The following is an 18,081-nucleotide window of genomic DNA, read 5'->3' on the forward strand; positions in this document are numbered from 1 at the left end:
GAGTCAAAGGGTATGTTCAGTTTTATAGCCCTTTGGGCATAATTCCAAATGGTTCTCCAGAATGGTTGGACCAGTTCACTTTTCTACCATCAGGTCCTTAGTATACTTTTCCCCTCCTCCTCTTCAGCATTTATCATATCCGATAGCTGCAAGATGGTATGTTAGAGTTGTGTTAATTTGCATTTCTCTACTCAATAGTGATTTAGCGCATTTTTTTATATGACTTTAGACACGTTTAATATTTTTCTTCTGAAATGACTGTTTATATCCTTTCACTATCTACTGGGAAATAGCTCTTACTTTTATAAATTTGACTCAGTTCTGTACTCAGTATGTATTTGAGAAATAAGGCCTTTATCAAAGAAACTTGCTGTGAAAATTTTTATAATCTTCATTCTCTATCCAAGACAATTCCAAAATGCTATCCACCTCCAGAGAAAGAACTGATAGAGCCTGAATGCAGATTGAATCATACTATTTTTCATTTCGTGTGTGTGTGTGTGTGTGTGTGTGTGTGTGTGTGTGTGTTTGTCCTCTTACAGAGAACCATTGAAATTTATGGACACTGACATTTATTAACACAGTAATGTGGTCAGATTTTGCTTTATGAAAATCATTTTGGTGTCTGTATAGAAGATGGATTAGAGGAGAAACGAGGCAGGAATGCCAATTAAAAGGACGTTGCTCGAGCAAGAGGTGAGGTAGGCCTGAACTAGGGTATCTGCTATTTGAATAGAGAAAAGGGATCATATGTAAAAGATATTGTGAAGGTATGCAGATGATATGATGATATATTTAGAGAATCCAAGAGAAAACTACTTGAAATAATAAACAACTTTGGCAAAGTTGCAGGTTACAAAATAAACCCAGATAAAACATCTGCATTTCTATATATTACTAACAAAATCCAACAGCAAGAGATAGAAAGAGAAATCCCATTTAAAGCTATGGTAGATACTATAAAATATTTAGGAGTCTACCTGCCAAAACAAATCCAGGGATTATATGAACACAATTACAAGACACTTTTCACACAAATAAAGTGAGGTCTAAGTAAGTGAAAAAACATCAGTTGCGTGTAGATAGGCCAAGCTAATATAATAAAAATGATGACAGTTCTACCTAAATTAATCTACTTATTCAGTGCTATACCAATCAAATTACCAGAAAAATATTTTCTAGAGCTAGAAAAAAATAATATCAAAATTCATCTGGAAGAACAAAAGGTCCAGATATCAAGGAAATTAATGAAAAGAAATGCTAGAGAAGGTGGCCTAGCCCTACCAGATCTCAAATATTATTAGAAAGCAGCAATCATGAAAACCACTTGGTACTGGCTAAGAAACAGAGGGGTAGACCAGTGGAATAGGTTAGGTAGTCAATGAAGATAGCAATCTACTGTTTGATAAACCCAAGGACCCCAGCTTCTGGGATAAGATCTCACTGTTCGACAAAAACTGCTTGGAAAACTGGATAACAGTGTGGCAGAAACTGGGGATAGACCAATGCCAGATACCATAAATAAAGTCCAAATGGATACAAGATCTAGGTATAAAGACTGATATTATAAACAAATTAGGGGAGCAAGAATAGTGTATTTGTCAGATTTATGTAAAATGGAGAAATTTATGACCAAGAAGAGATAGAGAACATTATGAAGTGCAAAATAGATAATTTTGATTACCTTAAATTGAAAAGTTTTTGCATAAATAAACCCAATGCCACCAAGATTAGGAGGGAAACAGAAAACTGGGAAGGAATTTTTGTAGCTAGTGTCTGTGATAAAAGCCTCATTTCTAAAATATATAGAGAACTGAGCCAAATGTACAAGAATACAAGTCATCCCCCAGTTGATAAATGGTTAAAGGATATGAACAGACAGTTTTCAGAGAAAGAAATTAAAGCTTACAGTCACATGAAAAAATGCTCTAAATCACTATTTAGACACAAATCAAAACAACTCTGATATACTACATCACACATATCAGACTGGCTAACATGGCAAAACAGGAAGATGATAAATGTTGGAGAAGATGTAGGAGAATGGGAACACTAATTCATTGTTGGTGGAGCTGTGAGCTAATCCAACCATTCTGGAGAGCAATTTGGAACTATGCTCAAAGGGTTACAAAAATGTGCACACCCTTTGATTCAGCAATATTGTTCTAGGACTGTATCCCAAAGAGATCATAAAATGTACAAAAATATTTATAGCAGCTCTCTTTGTGGTGGCCAAGAACTGGAAATTGAGGGCATGCCAATCAACTGGGGAATGGCTGAACAAGCTGTGGTATATGAATGTAATGGAATACTATTATGCTATAAGAAATGATGAACAAGAAGACTTCAGAGAGATCTGGAAGGACTTATGTAAACTGATCCTGAGTGAAAGGAGCAGAACCAGGAGATCATTATATACAGTAACAATCAAGTGTGCAAGGAATTTTTCTGGTAGACTTAGCCCTTCACAGCAATGCAAGGATCTAAAACATTCCAAAGGATTCTTGAGGCAAAATGCCATCCACATCCAGAGAAAGAACTATGGTATTGGAATGCAGAATGATGCAGAATTTTTTCTCTTGTGTTATGTTTTGTTTTGTTTGGATTTTTCTCATGGTTTCTCCCATTCACTTTAATTCTTCTATGCAACATGACTAATGTGAAAATATGTTTAATAAGAATGTAAGTGTAGAACCCATATAAGATTGCATGCTATCTTAAGGAGGGAGAGGGGAGGGAGGGGGAGAAAACCTAAGCCTTATGAAAGTGATTGTAGAAAACTGAAAAATAAATTAATAATAAAAAATAAAAGAAAAAAGATATTGTGAAACAATAAGATTTGCAAATGACTTGATATGTGGGGTAAGTGAGAGTGAGAAGTCAAAAATGACACCAAGCTTTCGAGTCTGGATGACTGGGAGGACGGTGGTACCTTCAGTATTAATAGGAAAATTCAGATAAGTGGATAGTTTATGGGAAAGCATAATGAGTACATCAGTTGATGATGTGTAATTATAGCTTAGGAAAGAAAATGGAGATCAGCGTATAAATCTGGAATCATTTGCAAAAAGATGATAATTGAACCCATGAAAGCTGATGAGATCTCCAAATGAGATAGCATAGAGGGAAGAGAGAAGGAGGGCCAAGGAAAGAGTATTGAGAAATATTCATAGTTAACTTGTGTGACATAAATAAAAAAATCAGCAAAGGAAACTGAAAAGTAGCAGTCAGACAGGAAGGAGGAGAAGGAGGAGAGAGCACAGCAAAGAAAACAGAAGAAGATAATCAAGGAATCAAAAGATTCAGAGAAAATAAGGGCTGAGAGAAGGCCATTAGATTTGGTTAATTAAGAAATCATTGATAACTTTGCAGAGATTAATTCCAATTGAATTGTGAGTCTAGAAATCAGGCTACAGAGGCTTTAGAAGAGAGTTAAGAGAGACAGTCAATGTAGGTGACTTTTTCAAGAAGTTTGGAAGAGAAATAGAAGATTACTTACAGGAGGATGGTAGGGATCTAGTGAGAGTTTCTTAAAGGTGGTAAAGGCATAAGCACGTTTGTAGATGGCAAGGAAGTAGGAATGATTACTACAGATATTGCAGGTGTATCTGGTGAAAATGAAACAAAGATACAGAATGGAAAATCTAGGAAGAGAATAATGACAAGGAAAATCAGCACCTTAAAATGGGACAATGGAAAACCCCATTCAAGAACTGAATGCTTTGAAATTTAGAATAGGCTGAAGAGTAAACAACAACTCAGTAAGATAACAAGAAATATAAAAACAAAACCAAAGGATTTGAAGGAAAAAAAAAAGAAAATCTAAGAGCTATTAATACCAAAAACAACTGACCTGGAAAACAAATCAAGGATAGATAATCTAAGAATTATCAGGCTATCTGAAAAAACTATGATCAGAAAAAAAAAAAGTCTGGACACCCTATTTCAGGAAATTATAACTCAAAGCTGCCCAGAACTCATGGAACTAGAGGGTCAAATAAAAATAGAAACTACCAGTCACCTCTAGAAAAAAAATCCAAAATGAAAATTCCTCGGAACATCATAGCTAAAGCCCACAGCTTCCAGGTTACATAAATAAATAAACAAATAAATACTACAAATGGTTAAAAAGAAAGAAATCAAATACTGAGGAGCCACGATAAGTTTACACACCACTTATCTAGTTTTAACCTCCCTGCTGCCCCTCAGTCCCACATCTCCAACTGTCTATTAGACATCTCAAAATGGATGTCCTGTAGATATCTTCAACTCAATATGTCCAAAACTGAACTCTTTTTTCCCCTTAAATGCTCCATGGTTCCAAACTTACAAATATCTTCCCATTTACACTGACTCATAACCAAAATGGCATTCTTAATTCCTCACTCTTTCTCACCCCCCTCCCATCTGATCTGTTGACTTACTCCAATAATTTTACTTATAACATCCCTGTAATCACAGTTCTCACCGCAGCTTCCTCTCTTTCCTCCCCCATGCCAAACAGACACACACCTCTTCTAACTATGCCACCACTGAGGTGAAAACATTTATCATGTCAGACCTGGACTACTGCAATAGCTTGTTTGTTTGGTCTATCTACCACATCTCTCCCACTCCAGTCCACCTACCACTCAGCTTTTGAAATGATCTTCCTAAAGTACAGGTCTGATCATGTAATTTTCTTCCTCAATAAACTTCAGTAGCTCCCAGGATTAAATATAAAACCCTCTGTTTAGTGTTCAAAGCCCTTTGCAACCTGGCTCCCTACTACCTTTCCAGTTTTCTGACACCCTTCTCCCACCATATATTGCATTACAGTGATGTAGCCTTCTGGCTATTATGTGAACAAGATATTCCATCTCTCAATTTCAGGCATTTTCACTGGTCAATTCCCATTTATGGAACATTCTCCTTCCTCATTTCTGCCTCCTGCCTTCCCTGACTTTCTTTAAGTGCCAGCTTAAATCTCACCTTCTAAGAAGGTTTCCCAGTCCCTTTTAATTCTAATGTCTTCCCTTGTTGATTATTTCTGATTTCTATTTTATATATCTTGTTGGTACATAGTTATCTGTATATTGGCTGTACCATTAAGATTATGAGTTCCCAGGGAGCAGAGACTATCTTTTATTTTTCTTTGTGTTCCTAGTACTTAGCACAGTGTCCAGAATTTAGCAATTACTTAATAAATGTTTATTGATTGACTGATTAACTTAGTAGCTGCCACTATAAAGCAGAGGAGAGCTTGGAATATGTTATTCCAAAAGGTAAGAGACAAAAGTTTACAACCAAAGATAGCCCTTCTGAAAAAAACTTAATATAAATCCTATAGGAAAAGAGATAGATCTTTAATGGAATAGAGAAGTTTCAAACATTCCTGATGAAAGGGTCAGAGCTGGGTGGATATTTGGAAATGGAAATACACACACCAAAAGAAATATGGAAAAAATGCATATTTGTTTAATTGAAAGGGAATATCTGGTGATGAATTGTGTACATGTTAATAGTGGAATAAGAAACAAATGTCTTCTTAGATCCCTAATGTTTTTCATAGTCACAGAGAAAGGATAAAATGAGAGTTATCTGGGTGTGGTTTTGTTATGTTTTAAGTCTTAGGAGAAGACAAAAAAAGGAAGGGACAGGGGACTATATTGGGGAAAAATGAAGGAAGGGGAAAAAATTCACTATTGCATAATAAAGATATATAACATGATGAGTATATGGTCATGGAAAAGAATGATTATCACATGAACTTCACTTTAATCTAAATCAGATAAAGAAGGATTGAACACAATGGCACATACAGATTTTGTAGAAATATATTAAACTCAGAAGGGAAACAGGAAGGGACATGAGGTTTCTAAGAGGGAGGGCAGAATAGGTAAGGGAAGAGTCATAAGCTATATTACTTGCATGTTCAAGGGAGGAACTGGAATGGAAAATAGAAAGGAAAGAAAAAATAACATCTGGGATTAGAACAGAGTAAGGAGAAGAGAAGAACTGCAACAAAGAGAAAAGAGAATGTTTCATTTATAAGATCACAAGTAACAGGCAAACTCTTTCTCTTCTATCACTTTATTCTTTCTAAAGAGGGTGGGGGGAGCAAAGAGAGGAAAAAATACAAGGAGACAGAATGGAGGGAAATACACAATTAGCAATCATAACTCTGAATGTGAATGGGATTAATTCACCCATAAAATGAAAGAAGAGAGCATAGTGGATTAGAAAGCAGAATCTGACAATACAATTGACTATAAGAAACACAACTGAAACACAAAGATTAACAGAAAGTTGAGAAGCGAGGAGGTGGAGCAACATCAATTATGCTTAAACTGAGTTCAGTAAATAGGAATAGGGATCATAATTTCAGATAGAGCTACAGTGAATATAACTCAGATAAAAAGAGATAAACAGTAAAATTACATTACCATTAAAGGCATCAGAGATAGCAAATCAGTATCAATACTTAACATATATGCATCTATAAAATAAAATCTAAATACTTAAAGGAAATCCACTTATATAAGAAAATTTACTTAAAAAGGAAAGGGACTTAAATACTTACAGAAAAAGGTAATCTAGCCAAAGGAAGATTAAATATCAGAAAGATATCAAAACTATTATAGGGGGGGGGAGGATGTCTTTACAGTGTCCCTTTCCAAACCTAGACAAATCTAATAAATAAATAAATAGGAAAGAAGTTAAGGACTTAAACAGAACTTTAGAAAAATTAGTAATGATAGGGGCCGGGAGCGAAGATGGTGGCAGTGGTGCAACAGGACTTGAGCCAGCTGATGAACTCGAGCAGATCTCACAAGCTCCTGGCTGGCAAGTATCGGCAGATATTGGAAAAAGCCATTCAGTTGCCTGGGACAGAACAGCTTGAGGCTTTAAAAGTCTTTGTAGAAGCAATGGTAAATGAGAATGTCAGTCTAGTGATCTCTCGGCAGCTGCTGACGGATTTCTGCACACACCTACCTAATCTGACTGACAGCACAGCCAAAGAAATCTACCATTTCACCTTGGAAAAGATCCAGCCCAGAGTCATTTCATTTGAAGAGAAGGTTGCTTCAATAAGGCAGCATCTTGCATCAATATATGAAGAAGAAGAAGACTGGAGAAATGCAGCTCAAGCGTTGGTGGGAATTCCCTTGGAGACAGGACAAAAGCAGTACAATGTGGATTATAAATTGGAGACTCATCTGAACATTGCCCAGCTATATCTGGAGGATGATGACCCCGTGCAGGCAGAGGCTTATATCAACCGAGCTTCCTTGCTCCAGAACGAATCCACCAATGAACAACTGCAGATCCACTACAAGGTGTGCTGTGCTTGTGTTCTTGATTATAGAAGAAAGTTCATTGAAGCCGCCCAGAGATACAATGAACTGTCATATAAGACGATAATCCATGAAAGTGAGAGACTAGAGGCCTTAAAACATGCTTTGCACCATCTTGGCATCATCAGGACAACAGCGCTCTCGAATGCTAGCCACTCTTTTTAAGGATGAAAGGTGTCAGCAGCTTGCAGCCTACGGAATCCTGGAGAAAATGTATCTGGATAGAATTATCAGAGGAAACCAGCTTCAAGAATTTGCTACTATGCTGATGCCTCACCAAAAGGCAACTAGGGCTGATGGTTCCAGCACCTTGGACAGAGCTGTCATTGAACACAATTTGTTGTCTGCAAGCAAGGTATATAATAATATTATTTTTGAAGAGCTTAGAGCTCTGTTAGAGATCCCTGCAGCTAAGGCAGAAAAGATAGCATCTCAGATGATTACAGAAGGTCATATCAATGGGTTTATCGATCAGATTGATGGAATAATTCATTTTGAAACCCATGAGGCTTTGCCAACATGGGACTAACAGATTCAATCACTTTGTTTCCAAGTGAATAACCTTTTGGAGAAGATAAGTCAGACAGCGCCAGAGTGGACGGCCCAGGCCATGGAAGCCCAGATGGCACAGTGACTCCACACTAACTGGATGGCTTCTACCTGGTCTCATTTGTTATGCAGATTACTTTCACTACAACTCCAAAGAATCGGTATTCTGACCCTCCACATTTACATGCCCTCTTACACCAGAATCTATTTAAAGAAGTATTGCTGAAGAGGAGATGGGGTGAACGAACACTTTAAAATTTCTAGATCCTTGGTCCCCCTGTTTGGTGGGCGTCTGTCTCTCAGACTCATTCAGTAGTTTTAAAGGTGTTTGTTTAAAGTGATGGAGTGAAATCTCTGTGACTGAAAAGATTTGTTTTAGTTCTTTACCTTGTGGTATGTTGTATATATGCTTTATTCCTCTCAGATGTTCCAATAAAGAGGGGAATGAGCCAAAAAAAAAATTGGTAATGATAGATCTCTGACAATTATTGAATATACTGAAATGAATTTACATACTTGTCGGTCATATAAGGCATTTGTACAAAAATTGACCAGATATTAGGGCATAAAGACCTCATCCAAAAAAGTGCAGAAAAGCAGAAATACTAAATATATCAGTTACTGATCATGATGCAATAATTACATTCAATAAAGGGCTTTAAGGAAAAAGTAATTGGAGACTAAATAACATAATTCCAAAGAACTGATGAGTCAAAGAACACATTATAGAAGCAATAGATAATTTCATAAAAGAAAATAATGAGACAATATATCAAAATTTTGATATGCAATTAAAGCAATTCTGAGGGGAAATTTTGTGTCTCCAATTATGTAAATCAACAAAAGTGTCAAAAAAAATTTAATACTGATACTATACTTTGCAATTTAGGCTAAAATTAAGTTAGAAACAATTTTATTCTAGCTTTATTCTATATCAAATCTATTTCTAGCTTGGAGAGATATGTCCAGATTGGCAGAGTTTCTCCTCAACATGACTTGCTGTCCCAAGACAATTTTAGGTAACATTTATAGGAATTCTGAGGGGAAAAAAAAACAGGATATGTAACAATACAATTCTGGGTTGACAATCAGAATTATTGAGTAACCAAGTAACCTAAACCATTCACCTCATTCCTTGAGGTATACTTATACAAATGGGCCTATCCGTTTTATCAATATCTTAATCCTTTCTCACAGGAAAAGGATAGGTCTAGGTAAGCAGAGAGACAATGATGTTAACAATAATTATTCTATCTTAAGATACAAGCCTCAAAACAATCTATAGTCATTTGAAAAAATACTCTAAATCATTATTGATGACAGAAATGCAAATTAAACAACCTTGAGATATCACTTTACACCTATCAGATTGGCTAAAATAATAGAAAGGGAAAGAAACAAATGTTGAAGGGGATGTGGAAAAAATGGCTCACCAATTCACCATTGGTGGAACTGTGAATTAATCTAACTATTTTGGACAGCAATCTAGAATTATGCCCAAAGAGTTATTAGAGCGCCTACACCCTTTGGCCCAACAATACCACAATTAGGTCTCTTTCCCAAGAAGATTAGGGAAAAAGGAAAAATACCTATAGGCTCTAAAATATTTATAGCAACTCTCTTTGTTGTGGCAAAGAACTGGAAAATGCAGGGATACCCATCAATTGTTGAATGGCTAAACAAATTGTGATGGAATATTACTGTGCTATAAGAAAGTATAAACTCATTGATTTTAGAAAAACATGGAAAGACTTGCATGAAATAATGAAGAGGGAAATGAGCAGAACCAAGAAGGTTGTATACAGTAACAGCAATATTGCTTTATGAACAACTTTGAGTGACTAAGGATCTATGATGGAAGATGCTATCTGACTCCAGAGAAAGAACATGATAAATAGAAGTATGTATAGTACTGTTTTACATATATATATATATATATATACATACATATATATAATATATATATACACGCATATATATTATATATATACATATTAGTGGCTATTAGTAGCCACCTCTAGGGCAGGAGAAGGGGAAGAAAAAATATGAAAAGTGTACAGCAGAGAATAAAAGAAAATGTGGAAGGAAGCACAGAAAGCAAAGTAGCTTTCAAAATGATAAGTAGTACTTATATAGGTTTTTTTTTAAGGATGAAATGTAAATTCACGGTTTTATAGTGGATCCACTTTTTAGATTGTGCTACATACATATTACATACAAGCTATTTGTTTGCCTTTATTTACTTAAGTTCAAAATGAATTTAAAAATTTTAGAAAGACACAAGCCTTAATCCAATTCTCTAGGAAAAGCCTTTTTGTCCAAAAATATGCTCGCAGAAAAACAAATCAATTAATTGGGCATGCAGTTTAAAAAATCTGAATAACAAATTTAAAAATCCAACTAAGTAACAAAATAGAAATTCTGAAAATTAAAGAAGAAATTAACAAAATTGAGAGCCACTGAATTAGTATTTTAAAAAAACATTAGGAGCTGTTTTTGAATAAATAAAAACAGATGAACCATTAGCTAACCTGATTTTTAAGAAGAAAATGGAAAACTAAATTATTCCTATCCAAAATTGAAAAGGAAAACTTTAAAAATTTGAAAAATAATAAAGGAAATTACCAGAATCTATTTTGCCCAATTATATGCTAACAGAAGTTACAGAGGAAAAAAATGAATATTTAACCAAATTACAAAATATCCAGATTAATCAAAGAATAAATAGATTACTTAAATAGCCCAATATCAGAAAAAGAAATTAAACTAAATGAGTCCCAAAGGAAAAAAACATTCCAGGAGCAAATGAATTTACAAGTGAACTCTATCAAACATTCAAAGAACAATTCATTCTAATATTACACAAGCTATTTGTAATAATAACAAAAGACCCCCTTCTGATATTCTACTATAGAAATGTGGTTTTGATACATAAACCAGGAAAAAACACAGCAGATGAGACATATTTGTTCTCATCATTTGATCACTTTACCACTAGGCAATGAATGGTTTTTAGTTTTGTGCATTTGTTTTCATCTCTTGTAGGTATATCTTGAATATCAGAGATATTTAACATTTTCCTCCTAATAGATAGTCTCCCTTCTTATAGCTCCCATCTCTAGCTACATTGATATTCTTCCTACAAAAGCTTTTCAATTTCATGTAATTGAAATTTTATACCTTATCTTTTGTGATTTCCTCTATCCCTTATTTAAGAATTTTCCCCCCTAGCCATAGCTGCAATATGCCCTGATCCCATTCCTTCCCAATGTTTTTTAATGACAGGGTCTTTTATGTTTAGCTTGTATATCCATTTTGAGCTTTTTTAATGTCAGTTAGTATAAATTATTGGCCTAATCCTGATTTCAGTCTAACTACTTTGCAGTTTGCCCTTCACTTCTTGTCAAATAGCGGGTTCTCCCTCAAGTTTGACCTTGGTGATAAACATGGAAAAATCTAAATTATCTTAGATTTATAAAACATTGAGTTATTGAGTATATTTTTATTATTCTTCTTCAAATATCTAATTTTCTATTTTTAATCAGTTTTAGTTATTACTTTATAATTTGAAAACCAGAAATGTTATTTTTCCTTCATTCCTACTTGTTTTCATTGCTTTTTTGAGTTTTTAAACCTTTTTTAATTCAAATAAATTTTGTTATCACTTTGTTTAGCTCTATATAAAGTACTCTTTTATTAGTTTGATTAGTATAGCATTAAGTTTGTGACAATTTGGGTAGTATTGTCATTTTTATCATACAATGGAACTCACCCATAAAAATGAATATATCTTCAATTTTATTTATTTATTTTTAATAAATATTTATTTGTTTTAAATATTATTTATAATTGCATTTATATGTCTTTGTAGATTGACTGCCGTATATTTTTATGTACTTTGTAATTATTTGTAGAGGACTTTCTCTTTCTATTATTTTCTCATAGATTTTGTTGTTGTTACATAGAAATGTTAGCAATATTTATGAATTTATTTTACATTCTGTCACTTTATTAGTGCTACTAGTTAAATTAGTTTCTTTGCTGAGCCTCTGAGGTTTTCTAAGTAAATAACTGTAGTCTGACTTTTCAAGACCTCTTGGAAACGGCTGGGTAAAGAATCATCAATAAGTTAGGAAAATCATGTGTGTATATATAAGTTTGCAGATCATACTCTCTAACTGTATGTGTCCCTGAGGTTCTGACCTGGGCGGTCTTCTCTCTTTATACTACTTCACTTGGTGATCTCATCAGCTTCCAGGAATTTAATTAACCATCTCTATGCTAATGATTCTCAAAACTACCTTTCCTGTCCCAATCTTTCTGCTGACCTCCAATTTCACGTTCCAACTGCCTTTCAAGCATCTTGATCTAGATGTCCAGTGGACATCTTAAACTCAACATGTCCAAAAACTGAATGAACTTAATGTCCTTCCCTCTAAACTTTCTCTGGCTCCTGCCTTCCCTGTTACTATAGAGGGCAACACCATCCTCCTAGTCCCTCAGGCTCACAACCTAGGAATCATCCTGGATTCCTAACTGTCTCTAACCCCCCATAGCCAATCTATTGCCAAGGCTTGTCAATTTCATCTTTGTAACATCTTTCTAATATTCTCCTTTCTCCTCTCTGAATCTGCCACCACTCTGGTGAAGGCCTCTCTTCACCTCATGCCTGGACTATTGCAATAGCCTGCTAGCGGGTCTGCCTGCTTCAGGTCTCTTCCCATTCAATTCATCCTCCATTCAGCCACTAAAGTGATTTTCCTAAAATGAAGGTCTGACCATGTTACCCACTTACCCAGCAAACTGTAGTGGCTCCAGGTACAAATACCAAATGCTTTCTTTGGCATTCAGAGCTCTTCATCACCTAGCCTACCTTTCCAGTCATCTTACACCTTACTCTCCAACATGTACTCTTTGATCCAGTGACACTGGCCTCCTGGCTGTTCCAGGAACAAGACACTCCATCTCTCAGCTCCAGGCGTTTTCTCTGGCTGTCCCTGATGCCTGGAATGCTCTCCCACTGACACTGACTACTGACCTTCCTGGCTTCCTTTAAGTCCCATCTAAAGTCAATCTTTTACTGGGAGCCTTTCCCAACACTTATTAATTCTAGTGCTTTCCCTCTATTAATTATTTCCTATTTATATATTTATATAGTTTTGTGGTAGTTGTTGAGTCATTTCGGTCATGTTCAACTCTGTAATCCCATTTGGAGCTTTCTTGGCAAAGATACTAGAGTGGTTTGCCATTTCCTTCTCCAGCTCATCTTACAAATGAGGAAACTAAGGCAAACAGGGTTAAGTGACTTGCCCAGGGTCACATAGCTAGTAAGTGTCTGAGTCCAGATTTGAACTCAGGAAGATGAGTCTTCTTGACCCAGGCCTGGCTTGAATGTTTTCTATAACTTTAGATTGTAAGCCAGATGAGGCAGGGACTATCTTTTGCCTTTTTTTGTACCCCCAGCTCTCAACACCATGTTTAACATATGGTAGGTGCTTAATAAATGTTGATTAACTGACTGGCATATTCAGAAGTGATATAGTGGATGAAGCACTAGACTTGGAATCAGGAAGACCTTAGTTCAAATCCAATTTCAGACACTTACTAGTTGAGTGACTCTAACCGAGTCACTTAACCTGTCAGTTTTTGTTTCTTCATATGTAAAATAGGGATAATAAAAGCAACTGTGTCCTAGTGCTGTTGTAAGGAACAAATGAACTCATATTTGTAAAGTGCGTCTCCAATCTTAAAATGCTAATATCAATGCTAACTATTATTGTTATTTTATATGTAAAGGGGCTTTGCCTTGCACATGCCCAAATCACCTAACATGGAGGTTTCCATGTGAGAAATGGGAGGGACCTGCTTTTCAGAGAAGACATTCTGGGTTCCCCTACCACACATGTGGGAGTAGCCTCTTTCAGAAGTTGGCTGTGTAGCTGGAACAGGCTGTATATTTAGAACTACCAGACTGGAACAGTCTCTCTTTCCAGCTGCATCCAGAAAAGGTAAAGATCCTGTTCACATATTTATCCAGCATGAGCATCATGTACTGAAGAGGGTGAGGGGAAGGGCTGCCTCCCCAGACTCCTTTCTAGGCCCCATGGCCCTGAGAAACATTATTGGGATTTTGTTGTTTCATTTGTCCTTTTCAACTCTAGATTTGAGCAGTACAATTCCTGGACTTGAGCCATTGTGACCTTGGAAGCAGGATTCCGTGCCAGATGTTGCAGCTGGCCAAGCTGGGTAGCCTTGAGAAGTTAAGAAGCCTGAAACTAGAACAAAATGGAGGCTTTGCACTTGAAATTCAGTGGAACTGTGCTATATAGGAACTGAGCTATACTGTGAACCTCATGTGGAGGGGATGGATTATGCCCCCCCAGTGTTGGGGGAGGATGTCTGTATGTTTGTTCTTGCTGTATATGTGAAGGTAATAGTCTAGAAATCTAAGTGGTACAGTAAAAGCTTAATCTTACATGATTAAATGGAAATGGGATGCAGGGAACCCCTAAAATTGGGGGAATACCATCATTGAGGTCTTGAACAAATAGCAGAGAGACTAGATACTTCCAATTTCCCTTAAGAAGGAAGCTGATGGTTTGAAATGTGACATACCTGGCCTTCAGGCAGTGGGGACCAGGATAATCACTATTACATTTACATTTCTAATGTGCTACAGATTTGTTTTCCTTTTAACCTCTGAAAAATTTCTAGCCATGAGTTTTTATTGTAACAAGAAGGCCTCACATGTAGATAGCTCCTATGTGTAGCAAGGGGTCTTACCTGTAGCATAGGAATGTCACTGTGTGCCTTGAAGGGAATCGGAATAAATATCTCTGGCCTCTTTTCTCCCCATCCTTCTCCAAAGGATACTTTCATTCCTGCTACGAGAGGAAGAAGGAAGTGAGGGGTCAGAGGCTACCACTCTGCTCTCAGAAAGAGGGCCTACCAGGTTAGGATTATATATCTACCTGCTCTATTAAATATTATTAGTCTAAGGGAAATGATAAGGTTCAAACTAACTTCTGATCATTGTGTCATTATTGGGGGAAGGAAGACCCTAAGCTCTATACCCAGGCTTGACCCTTTTCCAACCAAATACCACTTCTACAATAAACATACACAGTAAATAGCAAAGAAACTCATATTTCCCAAGTCAGTAGCAAAGCAGAAATCAGAGATACTATAGAAAGGAGAATATATTTCAGACAATACAGAGTAAAGGAGCTCTCCTATTGGGAGTTCAACACAGAGAGAGAGAGAGAGTCCTAGATTTCACTAAAGCGGAAACTCTTAAAATCTCTAGTGTAGCAAGCTAGGGATAGGGACATGAAGACTGCCAGCTCCTCTCATGTCTTCCCAAAATCTTTTCCTTCAGCAACCTGAAGTGGAATTAGCCTCTTCCATCTTCCCTCTTGAAGCTGGAAGCTAGAAGTGTCCAAAGTGACTCAAAACTTGAAGACCCCAAGAGGACTGAGGGTGGCTAGAGTTCTTTTGTATTTTACCAACTCCACCTCACCTCTCATGCAAAGTAAAGCATTCATCTCCACCAATAAGGAGAGAGTCTCATGCTAATGGCTTTAGGACAGCGTTGCATTATTGATTTTTTTTTTAAAAGAGGTACATGACTGAATTACATCTTAGGTTTTTCTTCCAAGTAGCCTGAGCAGGGGTAAAGTGGTTGGGGAAAGATAGAGACAGGAGACAGAGACAAACAGAGACAAATAAAGACAGACAGAGACAGAGAGACAGTCAGAGGCACAGAAAGTCAATCAGGCAGAAAAAGAAAGACAGAGACTAGAGACACAGAGAAAACTCCAACTTCTTCCACCCTACTCAGCAAATTAGTGGAATGAAATGTCAAGAATTGAAATTCCTCTTGGGAATGTAGAGCAGGTAGGAAGAAGCCAAGCAGATAGGACCAGTCCTGCTGAGATTTGGAATGGACTGCCTGACAGGCATGCCATGCCACAAAATACAATTTGTTGAGAGTAAATTTTTTTCTAGCCATATCCATTCAAAGTGCAGTAAGAAGAAAATAGAATCAACACAAGTGTCAAGGAGTCTTAAAGACTGGTGTTTGAAAACTTTTAATAATTTATTCAGGCTTATACATTTACTACCTAATTCTTTCAATAAACTGCAAAGCGATTAAAAGTGATCTGTCTAATGACCTCAGAGAAAAAAATGAAGAAAACGTGTAGAACATTATATATGTTTTCCAATTCACTTGATACACTGGTTAGTTTGGGGGGCGGGAATTTTTTCAATCTTTCTTTGTAATTCTTTGTAATAAGGGAGAACTTTCTGAGTAGTTGAATAAGAGATACTATAGTTGGAAAAAGAAATCAATGTGAAAACAAGATATTAATAAAAATAAAGTTTTTTTTTAAAGAGCTGAATCTTACGAATGAGGACAGAAGAAGCATAGATGCATTTAGCCATAGGACAAGGGTTTGAGGAGCAGAGATAAGAGGGATTTCATGGTTTGGGTAATTTGGGGACATACTCCTGATTAACCTTTGGCCCTTTATTGAAACCAGTGATCAGTTAACTTTACTCATGTGTTTGGAAATGGTATGAGCTGTGAGAGACTGGAATAAATAAATCATGTTTAATAATAATAATAGCTAACACGTATATGGGGCTTTAATATTTGCAAAGCACCGTACAAATACTGCATTTTACCTTTGCCACTCCTCTGGGACTTAGGTGCTAGTATTATCATTCCTGTTTTACAGATAAGGAAACTCAAGCAGACAAAAAGTTAAGTGATTTGTACAGGATTATCAGGTAAGTATATGAGGTCAAATTTTAACCCAGCTCTTCCTAATTCCTTGTCTAGCATTCTGTTGATTGCACTTTTTAGCTGTCTCAGGAGTACTCAGAGTCATAAAAATAGTTAGCTAACTAATTAGTCATTTAGTAGCTTGCTGTTCTCACAAGAAGAAGAAAGCAAGGAAAGGAGACAGGTGTGGGTGGGCATAGCTTTGGCAGCCCTAAGTGCACTTCTCTACCACATACGTGAATAATTTTGTTTCTTCTTTGGCAACATTTAAACTTTGATTTCTTTCTCTTGCCTTATTGCTATTAGTATAATTTTAAGAATTATGTTACATAATAGTGGGGGAGAGGGAGCATCTTTGCTTTGCCCCCTTATTTGTTGGGAAATCTGCTATTGTTTCCTCTTGACAAATGATGCCAGCTTTTAGTTTTATACATGCAACAGCCTGTTACAACAATTAGCTTATTTAAGCCTAAAGACTAGTGATTCCATCTCTTTGGTCTTAGAGAGTTTATTATAGACCAAAAAAATTATAAGTTCAGTCACAGTCACTTTGAATCTTCAAATAGGAAAATTTTTAACACTTAGTCAGAGGTTGGCCTTTCTGACTAACCTTACATCTATATCTATGTCTAGTCAGCCCCTGCCTTCTTTGTGACTAAGGCAAAAAAAACTGAGTTTACTAGAAATGTATGGGTAGCAAAATAGCAAATTATATTACGGAGTCAAGGGTCATAAGGGGAAGTTGGGGAAAGAGGCAATCATTTTTCAGGATTTTCCTCAGAGTAGTTCTTCCACTAAGCCTACAAAGCTCAATATCTCTTAATATCTCATTTCTCTGCCACAGTTCTGTCCTACCTTTGCTCCTTATGGTATGCTGTAACACCACACTTGCTTCAACCTCTCAAACGATCCCAAGCTATCTAACTTGATAGTTTTTATATCTGGGGCATGCCCAAGTGTTTTGACCTATCTAAACATAATTCTTATACAACATTACTAACAGTTCAAAGGATTTTCCCATACTTAGTCTAAAAGTCTATAAATGAGATTGATTGATTGGACATTTTATCATTTACTATAACTGGAGTGGGGTTGAATAAATCAATCACCCCACCTTTCCAGATAGTTATATTTTAATCATATTTAAAGTGTCCAGTCTTTTTTAGGGTTTTTAGCATAAATTAGGATTGTATCTTATCAAAAGTACAATTGCTATTGGTATCAGTTTGGGAATTTTCACATAATAGTGGAGAAGAGTGAGCATATTTGTTTTACCCTTTTATTATATTTATTGGGAAAATTACTACTGTTTCCTCCCTCATAACAAATAGCACTAACTTTTAGTTTTAAACTATGATAATTACATATTTAACTTATTTAAGTCTAGGAACGATATGATTCCTCCTT

General features: G+C 36.1%; 1 long non-coding RNA gene and 1 pseudogene across 1 annotated transcript; both read left to right on the plus strand.

The window, feature by feature from the left end:
* The first annotated feature begins 6,749 nt into the window (after positions 1-6,749).
* LOC140522264 (COP9 signalosome complex subunit 4 pseudogene) lies at positions 6,750-7,998 on the plus strand (annotated as a pseudogene).
* A 5,786-nt stretch (positions 7,999-13,784) lies between these two features.
* LOC140522302 (uncharacterized) lies at positions 13,785-16,690 on the plus strand. Its single transcript, XR_011973272.1, has 3 exons — positions 13,785-13,894; positions 14,755-14,838; positions 16,628-16,690. It is a non-coding gene; the product is annotated as an uncharacterized lncRNA (long non-coding RNA).
* Positions 16,691-18,081: the final 1,391 nt, after the last annotated feature.

The sequence above is a fragment of the Notamacropus eugenii genome, chromosome 2 (assembly GCF_028372415.1).
Source record: "Notamacropus eugenii isolate mMacEug1 chromosome 2, mMacEug1.pri_v2, whole genome shotgun sequence".
NCBI classification, from domain to species: domain Eukaryota; kingdom Metazoa; phylum Chordata; class Mammalia; order Diprotodontia; family Macropodidae; genus Notamacropus; species Notamacropus eugenii.